This window comes from Anas platyrhynchos, chromosome 2 (assembly GCF_047663525.1).
Source record: "Anas platyrhynchos isolate ZD024472 breed Pekin duck chromosome 2, IASCAAS_PekinDuck_T2T, whole genome shotgun sequence".
Lineage (NCBI taxonomy): Eukaryota > Metazoa > Chordata > Aves > Anseriformes > Anatidae > Anas > Anas platyrhynchos.
This window is the reverse complement of record NC_092588.1, coordinates 69,194,100-69,206,095: the sequence shown is the minus strand read 5'-3', so window position 1 is coordinate 69,206,095 and position 11,996 is coordinate 69,194,100. Positions and strand designations below refer to the sequence as shown.

Genomic DNA, 11,996 nt, shown 5'->3' with positions numbered 1-11,996 from the left:
TTCTGCACATTTTTGTGGTGACCCAAGGTCTCGACAAGGTCAGTGCAACACCAGTTGCATACCTACATGCCTCTCTTGTGCCCCTTCTGCCATCAAGGCCAGCAAGAGTTTTGCTAGCAGGAGGCTCTGATCTCCTTGCAAGGCTGGTTGGGATGTGCAGTCCCGTGCAGAGCACTGAACATAGCTTAGACCTCTAGAGCTCACTGCAGCAGGACAAATCATTGCATCCACCAGCTTTCTTTTTATTGAAAACTCAACTTTATTTACACAACTGAAAAAAATCCCCCCTGCAAAACATCCTCATGCCCTAAAACAGACATTACAAAGTGTTGCACTGTGAGGCTGGACTACCACAAACTTGCATTAAACTCACCGAGAGCTGGTTTTGATTTCCTTTTGTGTTTGTTGTTGTTGCTTTTTAACGGACAAGCAATATTGTCATGGAATGGAAAAGCAAGATGCCATTTATGTGACACACTGCATTATCAGGACTTTTACCAGAATATTGAGACACACCGTTTAATGAAAGAGCATGCCTGGAAACCCAAGCACTTCTCACTCAGATAATACAGGGTGTGGAGCTGAACCTTTACAGTAAGTCTTGCAAACCACTGCTTCTTGCTATGGATCAAGTGGACAAAGACAGGGGCGGGAAATGTATTGAACAAGACTGCAATGTAAAAATAACACACATAGCACATGACATCTGGAAGAGACGTGATCCGTGGGCATTTCAGAAATGAAATATGACAGAACATAGGAAGCGAGGTCTTAAAAATATTAAATACAACACAGGTGCACCAGAAGGGAGAAAGGAAGGAGAAAGGATTACAAGCAAGGGGCTGCTTTTGCTTATGGAAACACCAGATCGCGGTGCTGGGCAAGAGGAAACAAAAATAAATAAATACAGAAAAGATGTGGGAAAACGACGAAGGACATTTTGCAAAAGGACACTGCCTTGGCAGGGGATGTGGATCGGACAGTGTGCGTGCATGGAAAACAATAGCGAAGTGCCATAAAAACCGCCCACCACCGCTCGTAGCCAAGAGCAGCGAGCTGCCGCGGCTGGGCGAGCACACGTGGGAGCGTCGTGGGTCGCAGCAGGAAACGCCACGCTCCGTGCTGTTGGGCTGTTTTGCAAACGTGGGGGGGCTCCGGGGGTAGGAGAAGCCAAGGCAGGTCCTTCCATTTGTTTATACTCCAAATAAATAAATAGCTTTTTATTTTTCTTTTAATGAGACCGGGTCAGATGGTACGAAACACAGTCCTCCATTCGTTACGAGTTAGCAAGAAGAGAGGAGAGGGAAAATCCAATGTAAGAAATGCACACAAAAAAAACCACCAAAATCTCCTCCAATCCACAGAAAGTGCTTTCAAGAGACCATGCTGGCATTGCTCTTGTTTTAAGAGCATAATTCTCACGTTATTTCTTCTGGTATCACCAGAGCTTTCCCTAATCTTGAGGAGTTATTCTGTCCGACCTCCGAGTGGCAGGGCCGTGATGATCTCGGGATATCAGCAAGGCAAAGCTCGCAGGGAGAGATAACATCTTTTATTAGTCTAACCAGCAGAGCTGAAGAAACCTGCCAAGCGTGGACAGAGCCTACATTCATTAGCAGCAGATACACCGATTTCAGGCTCTGTGCGCTGCAGGAGTGCTGAGCCTGCAGTTTATACGGGTCACAGGCAAGCAAGCCAGCTCGAGCATCACACCCAACCCAGGCAATTCCTCACGGAGCCTTCGCAGCCAAGGTTTGAAGCGCTATCTTGCTGCATAATACTAAGCTGGGGAGGTTAAGGCTATCACATCCCTACCTGCGTGCTGGACATCCTGGGTTTGGAGGCTGGAGAGCTTTTGCCACAGACCAACAGCAACAGCCTCGGGCAGTGACGTGTCCTGGCCCACATCCTCCAGGACCTGCAGTCTGGTGATGCTTGGGGTGCAGGGGCACTGCCTGGCCCCCGCAGGACTGAACCAAGAGTGGGTTACGGGCTCACCCGAGGCGAGCTGTCTCTCTGAACGCACACATCTCTCCACTCCTACTTGAGTCACCTTCAAAAGCTCTGTAAAGGCACTCAGCTCTTTTCAAGACGCCTGGTGTTTGGGCACGATATGAGGCTGGGAGTTCACATTGCAGTGATAGCTTCTCCCAGAGGATGAGGGCGGCGGAGGGCCTCTTAACATTTACCTCTGGAGATAAAACTGTTATGAAATGAAAACTTGCTGGAAGAAGAAAAAGTTACATAAACTTTTTTTCTATGAATAGAAGCCTTTGAAAAACTCCAGAGCTAGTTTTTGAGCCAAGACTAAGAGAAATCTGCAGCATTGTTGGTTTGTTTTCTTTTATGGGTTTTTGACTTTGAGGCAGAATCCCGTGAATTCTAGGTGTTACGGTCTTTTTAGTGTTTCATTATCTGAAGTCCACAGACCTTAATCCTTTCAGCATCCTTTTCTGCAAATACATATGTACAAACTTATATATATTTATACATATAAAGTAAAACATATTTCGAGAATAAACACATGGTATTATACAAGGGGATGAGTCCCGAGAGACTTAGGACACTAAAGGTTTCTCTCTGTCCTTTGAAGTATTTGCTTTAAGGCACAAATTGCCAGCAACTGACTTTATCTTTAAATTAGGAAGCACAGGCCTTAAAGCTACAACTGCCTCGAACACTCCTGGGAAAATGACTTCTTGCAGCACACAAATTATGTAGATGACATCACATCTCCCATATATTAACTTGATGGTAGGCTCAGGCCAGGGTGCTCTTGGTAGGATTGCATGAAGAGGGAGGAAGAATTTCCCACAAAGTGTTTTTAAGCAGCGATCTTATGTTTGGAAGGAGGAAGGGAAAGTCCTCGGTGCTAGCAAGCTTTAACTTCAGCAGACTGAACCCTGCATTCAAGCCCCATTAGGACAGTAAATGGCTAAGCTGTCCCCAGGTGATGGTGAGCAACCTGCAGCTTGCAGCAGCGAAGTCTCACCAACAACTGCAGTGGATTAGGAGCGAAGTGGGCGCATCACATTCACAACAGCGTGTTCACTTTCATTTCCATTTTTTAAATCTCTGCTTTACAGAGGTCAGCCTAGGGTGCAGATGTGTTGGTTACGACTCTGACACGCTGCATACGAAACTGCAAGTGCCCTCCAGAGTGTGAGCTCATGAAAGAGGGGTTTTGATCCAATAAAGCCTTCTCCCAGCTCACGGAGCTCTGGAGGTGTTTGGCTACTGATTACTTTTTCCCATAACAGAGACAGAGTCAGCCGCAGTCGCTCAGAGAGATTTGTAGTTCTCACTTTGTGGAAATCCTGGCCATTGGGAGATGTCTGGATGAGCAAATTGTTCAATCTGTAAAAGCTCAGAAACAGAATTTAAGCCATACACGTATATAAGGATATGAATGTATATGGACATATTTAATATGTATTTTGGACTATCCCACTTTCTCAGACCTTCAAAAGCTGCCTGGACGTGGTCCTGGGCACCCTGCTCTGGGTGTCCCTGCTGGAGCAAGGGGCTGGACCAGAGAGCCTCAGGAGGCCCCAGCCAACTCCAACCATTCTGTGGCTCTGTGATACCTCCAGGGTGGAAAACACTGGCATGATTTATTTATTTCTAATTGCTTAACTCTTTCCTTGTTGGTATTGTAGCACTGTGATACTTTAATGAAACCTAGCACAGCAACAAGAACTTGGAGCCTCCCTCCTCCCTTTTAATGTTGTTGTTAATATCTGTGTTTTAGGGTTAAATTATGCAAACTGTTTATTCAAAGATGGCTGTAGCTTATAAAATCGAAGGCCATGCTTAATTTTAAGCCCAGAAAACTCTGGAAAGTAAAATGTATGCTTTTAGTGCCACATAAGACTCAGTTCCTGCTTGAAACGTGAGAACATGACCTCACCTCCCTCACCTTTCCCCCACCTGGTTGTGCGGATAGGTGCTTGTATCAACACCTCATCCCCCAGGGAGTGACACCTTACCATTCGGGTTGTTTTGCACACACAAACCCAAGTCTTTCTCCTGGGCTCTTACAACAACAAGCCTTTCTTACCTCCTAAGCGGATTGATGGAGCAGAGCTCTGTGATTATCACCGAGGGTCACAGAGGTCACAAATGAGGTCAGTTCCTCCCTGGAAAGCTTTCTCAGAGTGACACAATAAAGAGTTTGCATCTCAAGGGCTAAGCAAAGCTACCATCTTTCTTGTCTTGTCATCCTCCTTTTCCTTTCTTGACCTTTTAATGAACAGTTGTGTTTCCTGACTCAGGCTGTAGTCTTAGCAGCAAGGCTCAGCAGCAACTTGTGCACAATTTTAAAAGCCAACCTTGCTTTATTCATTTATACAAGATTGGTTAGGTCATTTGAATGAATTCTGGTGTCCTCACAATAGAGGTTTAGTACCATTCCTATGGTACCATCATTAGAGGCTTCCCTATATATAAATTTCAGTTTGTTTGCTTATAGAGATGTGCATGTTCAAAATCTATAAACCATGCCAGCACTGCCCTCCCTAAGCTCACACAAGATTTGAACGTGCAATTTGACCTAATATTGACAAGCACACACAGATCAGAAGGTGATCGTCAGTCAGGAGGAAGTTGTTCATGATATGGTCCCGTCCCTACCTCGTTACTGGGTTTGGTTAGTAACTAGGTCCAAATGAGAAATGGCTTATCTAGTTTGCAGATACGAGCACATACACATGCTTCTTCCATCCACTGTGTTTCTCAACCTAAATTGTTGGAAAGTCAATTCCATTACATTCTCCTCTTCAGTTACATAAGACAAACTTGTTGAAATAAAGGAAAAACCCTTAAACCAAGTCGCATAAAATGGCTGCTTGTTAATGCTTGTTTTAGAGTAACTTAAAAATAACAAAATTAAATGTCTGCTACTAGTATACCATGCTTACAAAGAAGCTGTGGTGTTTGTGGTCAACCTATCAGAGCAGACAGAGGCTTCACGATCAGACACATCTGCCTGCACTCACCATGGTGGCATCACAGCTGCCACCCTAAGCAGTCATTGCACAGAATCTTTTGGAAAACATTCAATGAAAAATTAATATCATTGCAAACAGATCAGAAATTGCCAGTTATATCATGTCTGGAGATGGTTAAAAAAAACAAACAACAAGATTTCCCTCCCTTGTTTCCCCTCACCTGTTACTACATCTTTGCAATGGGATTCTGCAGCTGACAGAAAATTAAAGACAGGGTTAATCTTCCCAGCCTCCCCACTCTTCAAAATGAATTTGTCCTAGAAGAACCTGTCACGAACACCAGAGCTTTCAACTTGTCAAGATGTTGTCTGCCTGGCATTTGCTGTAATGAAAACAGAATTTTTACCTTCCAGAAGCATGGCTAGAAACAATGGTCACACTAATCTGGTAGGAATATAAAACTGAAAGGAAAAAAAAAAAAAAAAAGTTTAACAAGGTGCCAAAGCTGGGAAGGCTGCAGAGCGGGTTTATTTATAAAGCCCAGGCCAAAGCAGTACAAACAGTGCCGAGGTGCAGGAAGACCCTGCAGCAGGATTTGTGAGGCCCAGGCAGGCAGTCTGCAATCTGCTGAGCTGTGTTTGAGCGCTGTGCCATAAGATGTGGGCAAACATCGCTTTATTCCTTCTGTATGGCTTAACCATTTATGCTGCTTACAGCTCCAGCTGTGCACAGACCCAGCACTGTGCCCTTCATCTAGCCATGGCAAAGGACAGGAGCTAACACCCGGCTTCTGCACTTCTATCTGATGAAGACACTTTCCCTGTGAGACACTTTTCCCTGTGACAATGCTAGAAGATGGACAATACCTCCAGTGAAGGCATGTTTTCTCAAGCAGGCAATCCTCCCATTCCTTTCCCTTGCTTACACCCAGCTCCCACTCCCATGTACAGCCCCTCGGGTAAGAGGAGGAGCAGAGTCATGGAAGTGACCTGGCTTTCCAAAAACTGAGACGCTTTGGCACCCATAAGCATTACTTCCCTCTCCTCTCTCAAAACAAGCCAAAGGAAGCCAGGGTGATTAGGAATAAATTAGAAAATAAGCAGGAACTCTCGCTTGGACAGCCACTGGATTCCGTCCAGCAGTAACAGCAATAGGGTTTCACAGGGTAAAAGAGTGAATCAGAATTGTTTCCCAAAATCCTAACTTGTTGAAGTTTAGTTTAGGTAAGGTTATAAACTGATGTGATACGCGAAACAAGAAGCTGGCTCCAAAGGCACCCGTTTGCAGCTATTGCTGGAGCTGATAGATGCTAGCTGCTCCACTGAGCCAGGGTCAGGCGAAGTATCAATCTCTGGGCTTGAGTTTCACTCCTTCCCTCCTCCAAGGCCATTTGCTAGCTTGGTATAATACCCTTCTGGGACCTGAACAACTGCAAAAACTCAGCACAGCTTTGTTGGCTGACAGGGCTGAAAATGAAACGCTTTCTTTTCAGATACAGCATGTTGCACACCTGACTCCAAAGCGGTCTGAAAAGCATTTATATTCTTTTCATTGGCAAAAGAAATGTCCTAATAGTGGCTTTGAAGGCTGTTAAATGTACAACTGGCATCACCATGTTTTAAATGCTGTGGGATTAGCTGTTACTGTGATCACTGACAGCAAAATATACAGACAAAAGGATCCTGTTTCACCTCTCAAGAGCACATTTTGGAGAACAGATGGAAGCAGGGAGGTCAGGAACAGCGGAGAAAAGCCAGGAGTAGACATAACGGCCTGAGAGGTCTGCCTGTTAAGCATTTTCCCTTTAAAACAGAAAGATAATTAGTGGAGAGCCTCTCAATATCTGTGAAGCCTGCCCTATTAGTGAACATGCACATGCTCTGTGAGATGAGAGAAGAAACTAGTAAGTCAGTCTGATTTCTAGTGCGTGTATTGCCAAAGAGGTCAATTAGCTTGAGCAGTCACCTCAAAAAAAGCAGGAAAACCTTAAAAGAAAAAAAAAATGGCATGAACCCCTATGGCCTCCAACTGCAAAGCAAGCTGTTTTCCTCAACCTCTTCTGAGGGATACAACCGACACCGCAGTCTCCCTGTTAAGGAAGGTGTTTTCTCACACCATCTCCTCTCTCCTGCCTCCCTCCACCACACAATGAGAAGCTGAACAACAGGTTAGAAGGACATCTCAAAAAGTTTAAGCAGTTTACAGGAAGAAGCACTTACTTGTTGGCAGGTTGAAAACAAATCTGCTGGTGAGCTGGCCCCTGTGAGATACGAGGGGTAGCCCTTTTCCTCAGTAATGCATTTCTGTTTGCCATTCCTTTAAAAGTAAAGAACTACATTTTTAACTGAAGTAGGGCCAAACAACATTGCTTCATGTCAGAAGGATTTTGATGTTGTAAAGTTAATGTTGTTTTTATGGCATATAAACTAACTAGATGCAATTGTTTCTTTCCAGTAAGCTCTGTATATACATCCACATCTCATCAATCATACCAGCTCACTTGGTAAGATTTAAACCAAAAATCAGACCCCACAGAACCATGCAGGAACACTAAGGCCCTCTTGGTATTTTCTCATTTCTGCCTTTAACAGATTTATTTTCTAAATGAGTCATTATTGGTCCAAAACACCTTAAAAAACACAGCTTGCTGTGAATTCATACCAGGAAAAGCATGCCACTGTCCATGTTTAAGTCCAAACTGAGAAGTTAAATACTTAAGACCCTAAAGGAACAGCACAGCAGTTTAATTGATTCCAGCCGCGTTAAATCTTTGGGAATTTACTAGGAAGGAATGGGTTGTGAATAATTTATTTTTTATTCTCCATTCACAGGTGATGGGGATTAACCTGGCTATTTGAAATAGATTTTAGATTATATTAGAGTGCTGAATAATATCCTGTTTGAAGGCAGCTATTATACGTCAACAAGCCAATGTTTGCTCAGTAGGTCATACAAAAGTGAGAGGAAATTCTGACCACATACTCAGGGTTCAAGCACTGGATATTTTACAAACGTCTGTAATACAGGGAATAAATTCAAAGTGCTTTCCTTCCTCCCAGTTCTCTTCTCCCTTAATTCCTCTTTCTTTTACACTTTTAACAATCTGGTGTCACGGTAGGTGCTCCTCCATGGAAACACAAGAATACTTGCCCGTGGTGCTGAACTTCTGACTCAGAAGTGATGTACATGACGTTAAACACTGCTATCACTAAGTAAACCTCAACACCTTACGGTCACAGCTGCACTAATGACGAGGTGTGGCTGATAGCAGAAGCAGCTGTCCTTGCTCTCAGAAGAGCACAATTTCCAGGTCTCAGCTGGGCCCATGCTGTGGAGCCGAGATCAATCCAGTTGTGCTTCCAATATAGTTTCTAGCAAAGTAAATGTGTGGAACTTAGCATTGTCTATGAGAACCATTCATAAAGGTCTTAATATTCATGGAGACATTTTTCCTGATGATTTTCACATATCTGGTGGTGCTGTTTGTCATCTCACGTTACAAATCAACATTTTGAAGCTTACTTCCTTTTAAAGAGATGCTGAATGTCAAATTAGTTAATGGCAATTAACTTGAGCAGCAATGATTAGGGCAACAATTTCTGCACTGCAGTCTGTCCAGCAGAATTTTGGTGGCAGTTGTACCGTTGGTAATCTAATCTCTCTATGTCCACACATCTATTAAATACCTCCAGGCATGGAGACTCCACCACTTCCCTGGGCAGACTCTTCCAATGCTTGACCACGCTCTCTGTGAGGAAATTCTTCCAGAAGTCCAATCTAAACTTCCCCTGGTGCAACTGGTGCCATTTCCTTGCATCTTATCACTTGTCATCTGAGAAAAGAGGCCAACACCCTCCTTGCAGCAAGCTCCTTTCAGGTAGTTGTGGAGAGCAGCGAGGTGTCCCCTCAGCCTGCTGCTCTCCAGACAGCACAGCCCCAGGTCCCTCTAGTGTTGTTTTCTTGTCCCTTCATCAGCTCTGCTGTTCTTCTCTGAGCACATTCCAGCAACTCAGTACCTGTATTTTAGTGAGGGGGCCCAAAACTGAACACAGTGCCCTCTGGTTGTGCGTAGCTCTTTTCTTTCACAAGCGCTCAGCACATAAACAACATTGGCGAGCGGAGGCAGAAGGCAAGTCCTTGCCACACTGGGTCATGAAGCAACGGGAAGCGGAGAACAGGGCCAGACCCAACACAGGCCATGACGTGCAAGTCCCTGTGACGTGTGGGGCAGCCTGATGGGGCTGTTCCCTGCCAGGAGCTGCCCCTGGAGCCCAGCCACAGCACCACAGCCTGCCCAGGCCTGTCCTCACAGGGTGCAGGTGATGGCGGCCCAGAGCAATGTGAGCTGGAGGAAAGGTGTGGCACCGAGTGTGTCTGCTCTCGTTGTGCACAGACAGCAGTGCATGTCGTGACGTTGTCAGCCACATATGGCAAGCTGCTATGAGGTAAAGCTGTCCCTTCTCTGAGGTGTGACACACGAGCATTCACTGCAACAGAGGAACAAGACTCCCTGGCCTGTATCCCCCTGTCCCCAAACCCTGCGAGGACTTAAAGACCACTGGGGAGCTGCAAGAAGATCACTTCAACAATATCAGCTTGTGTAAAAAAGGCTTTATGCATCCCAAAACCGGTGTTGTTGTTCCCCCTCCCCCCCCCCCCCCTTAACTTCACAAATGTACCATGAACCCTTTTGTTTTAAATAGTTACTAGACACGTTTGGGATTATTTGTATGATGACACAACACTTTCAAAGGGCCTTTAGTTCTTAAGTGCAGGCTTAACCCTGCTAAAGGCTACTAAAAAGAGGAAAATTAAATGCACTCCATAGACATACACAAATGAGAATCAGAAGAGGCCAATTCAAGACATTGCCACTACAAAAACAAAAGCCATATTTAGGGCATTTCTTCATGGGCACTGAAAGGTAAACAATTAACAAAAGGCAAAATAAGTGTTCTGCAGCAGCCCATCCCTGCAAACTCGTGATTCAGACAAGCTCACTTCATGGGGCAGATGGTAACTTTGCAAACAGACATGGCCACAAGCAGTGGAAATGGCAGAGGAAAGAAGACATTATTTCATATTGAGGAGGGAAAGACAAACACACACACACCCTCCTCTGCCTGCTCCTTTCCTGGCAAGAACCCAGGAGAGTTGTGTAAACGAACAGCAAAAGCATTCCTGGTCTTCAGAGATCTCTGGAAGGAATCCAGAGCTACACTCTTCTGTCTTGGCTCTCCCCCTTTTCTTGGTGTAAACTTATGTATTAACTACCTGACCGCCTTCTTGGATTTCTGCATGTCCTTTCTCATTTTTTTTTGCTTCTTCTGTCCACCCTGATTGATCGAGACCCAGAAGGAAATAGAATAATAATGTCCCACTGACTCCCAGATGACAGTCAAAACCTTAGAGAAGATGAAGAAAAAAAAAAAAAAAAGTACTTGTCACGCTCTCATTAATAGCAGATGAGTTCATCTTGACTATGGCTGTGCATCATTCAAAAGCACCTTTGGCAGCAATAAGCTCCTCAGAAACAATTCACCAGCTCATCGATACTCAGCACTCCAAAACAAGTCTTCCCGAAGAGTTTTGCAGGCATCCTTCCCAAGCCCTGGAGAACCACACCCAGAAAATAAGCTAGTTTGTCAGCTATGCTGAGTGCTTCGGAGCAGATTTCAAAACAAAGCACAGATCCCAGACCAACTGCTCTACACAGATTGCTCTTCACAGCCTGAACACCAGCCATGTGGAGCCACAGCTGCATCGAGGCTTGCCTTTCTACTGGTCGCATCAGGTCCTGCAGCTGCTGATGCTTGCAGTGATTACACCGAGTGAAGAGGAGTAATCCATTACCTTTATCACAACACTTTTGATCATGACAGACAGAAGCACTCTAAACATAGTACATGATTTATTTGCAGCGCTTTCTAATTTAGCCACTGAGACAAGTTAGTTACTGAGACTGAATATCAAGGATATCTCACAGTGATTAGGTCAGCCTAGAGAAAGCAATTTTAATTTCAAGATTGTAAGGCTTTTTGAGGAAAAAAAAAAATCAGTGACAATTAAGTCTCTGCTCACTATTTTGCTATTCTTCCTGGATGTCAGGAGAGCACTGCCAATATATGATCACATCAGGGGTTCTCATTGCCTAGTACTGCTGTGTTCCTACCTACCCAGACAGAACAATTAAAGAGTCATTCACGTATAATCACCTAATTCATAACTAATGGCTTGCAGGTTTGCTGGGAACACTTTTATTTTTTTCTCCAGTTCTCACGGGGAAATGGCAATTTTTGAGAGAGAGAGGCGACTGCATGTATGGGTTCAGAATATACATGTCACTGATGCATGAAGTATTTTCCGTGAATTCTTCCTTCAAAATGTGACTCCTTCAGTCCTGAAATCCCCAGAGATCCCTTGCTAGTCCCTTCTTTAAAACTTGCATGGTGGTATTTACAACGTATATTTGCCACATACAGATATATAAATATATATAATGTGTATGCAAATGTTAGTGCATCTGAAAATTTTAGCCCAAATCTGAGCTCTTAAAGGTAACTTCAAACTAAGGCTAAATGCCAAGCAATGTTTGAAGCATGACATGTTACATGTTTATAAACCCCTTAGGTTCTCTCAGAAATTTCATCTGCTGTCTAAAGATTTGGCTTGGGCTTTATCAGATTTCAGCAGTTATAACTCAATACCATAAAAATGCCAGTAATTGCTGTGTGTCTATGAACCTGTGTTAACTAATCACTACATGTGCTATTACATCAGTCTATTCTACTGTGAAATGTCTTCTAATTCTCCCTCAAGGAATAAAAGAAAAAAAAAAAAAAGAGAGAGAGAGAGAGAAAAGACAAGAGCCCTTTCTTCAAATATAGTGGGAATATACCGAGTAAATATGCAGTCAATAATACCACATGGCAGTTTTATCAATGACTTCTTTTGTGCTAGTAAGATTTTTTTCAGTTTTGTTTTAAAGACAATTTCTCTACTTTTGCATTTTTATTACTTCTTATTATTCAATGTATTGCAAAATTT

At 43.9% G+C, this 11,996-nt stretch overlaps 1 long non-coding RNA gene across 3 annotated transcripts; it reads right to left on the bottom strand.

Annotated features, from left to right (window-relative positions):
- Nucleotides 1-272: 272 nt before the first annotated feature.
- On the bottom strand, nt 273-11,095 carry LOC106019086 (uncharacterized). Of its 3 annotated transcripts, none has more exons than XR_011807669.1 (3): nt 10,457-10,775; nt 7,169-10,354; nt 273-3,357 (listed from the first exon to the last, which is right to left on the bottom strand). It is a non-coding gene; the product is annotated as an uncharacterized lncRNA (long non-coding RNA). The 3 variants fall into 3 exon arrangements; XR_005263755.2 differs by lacking the exon at nt 273-3,357 and having other exon boundaries at nt 7,272-10,354; nt 10,457-10,560; nt 10,650-10,745; XR_011807668.1 differs by lacking the exon at nt 273-3,357 and having other exon boundaries at nt 7,272-10,354; nt 10,457-11,095.
- Between the last annotated feature and the right edge of the window lie 901 nt (nt 11,096-11,996).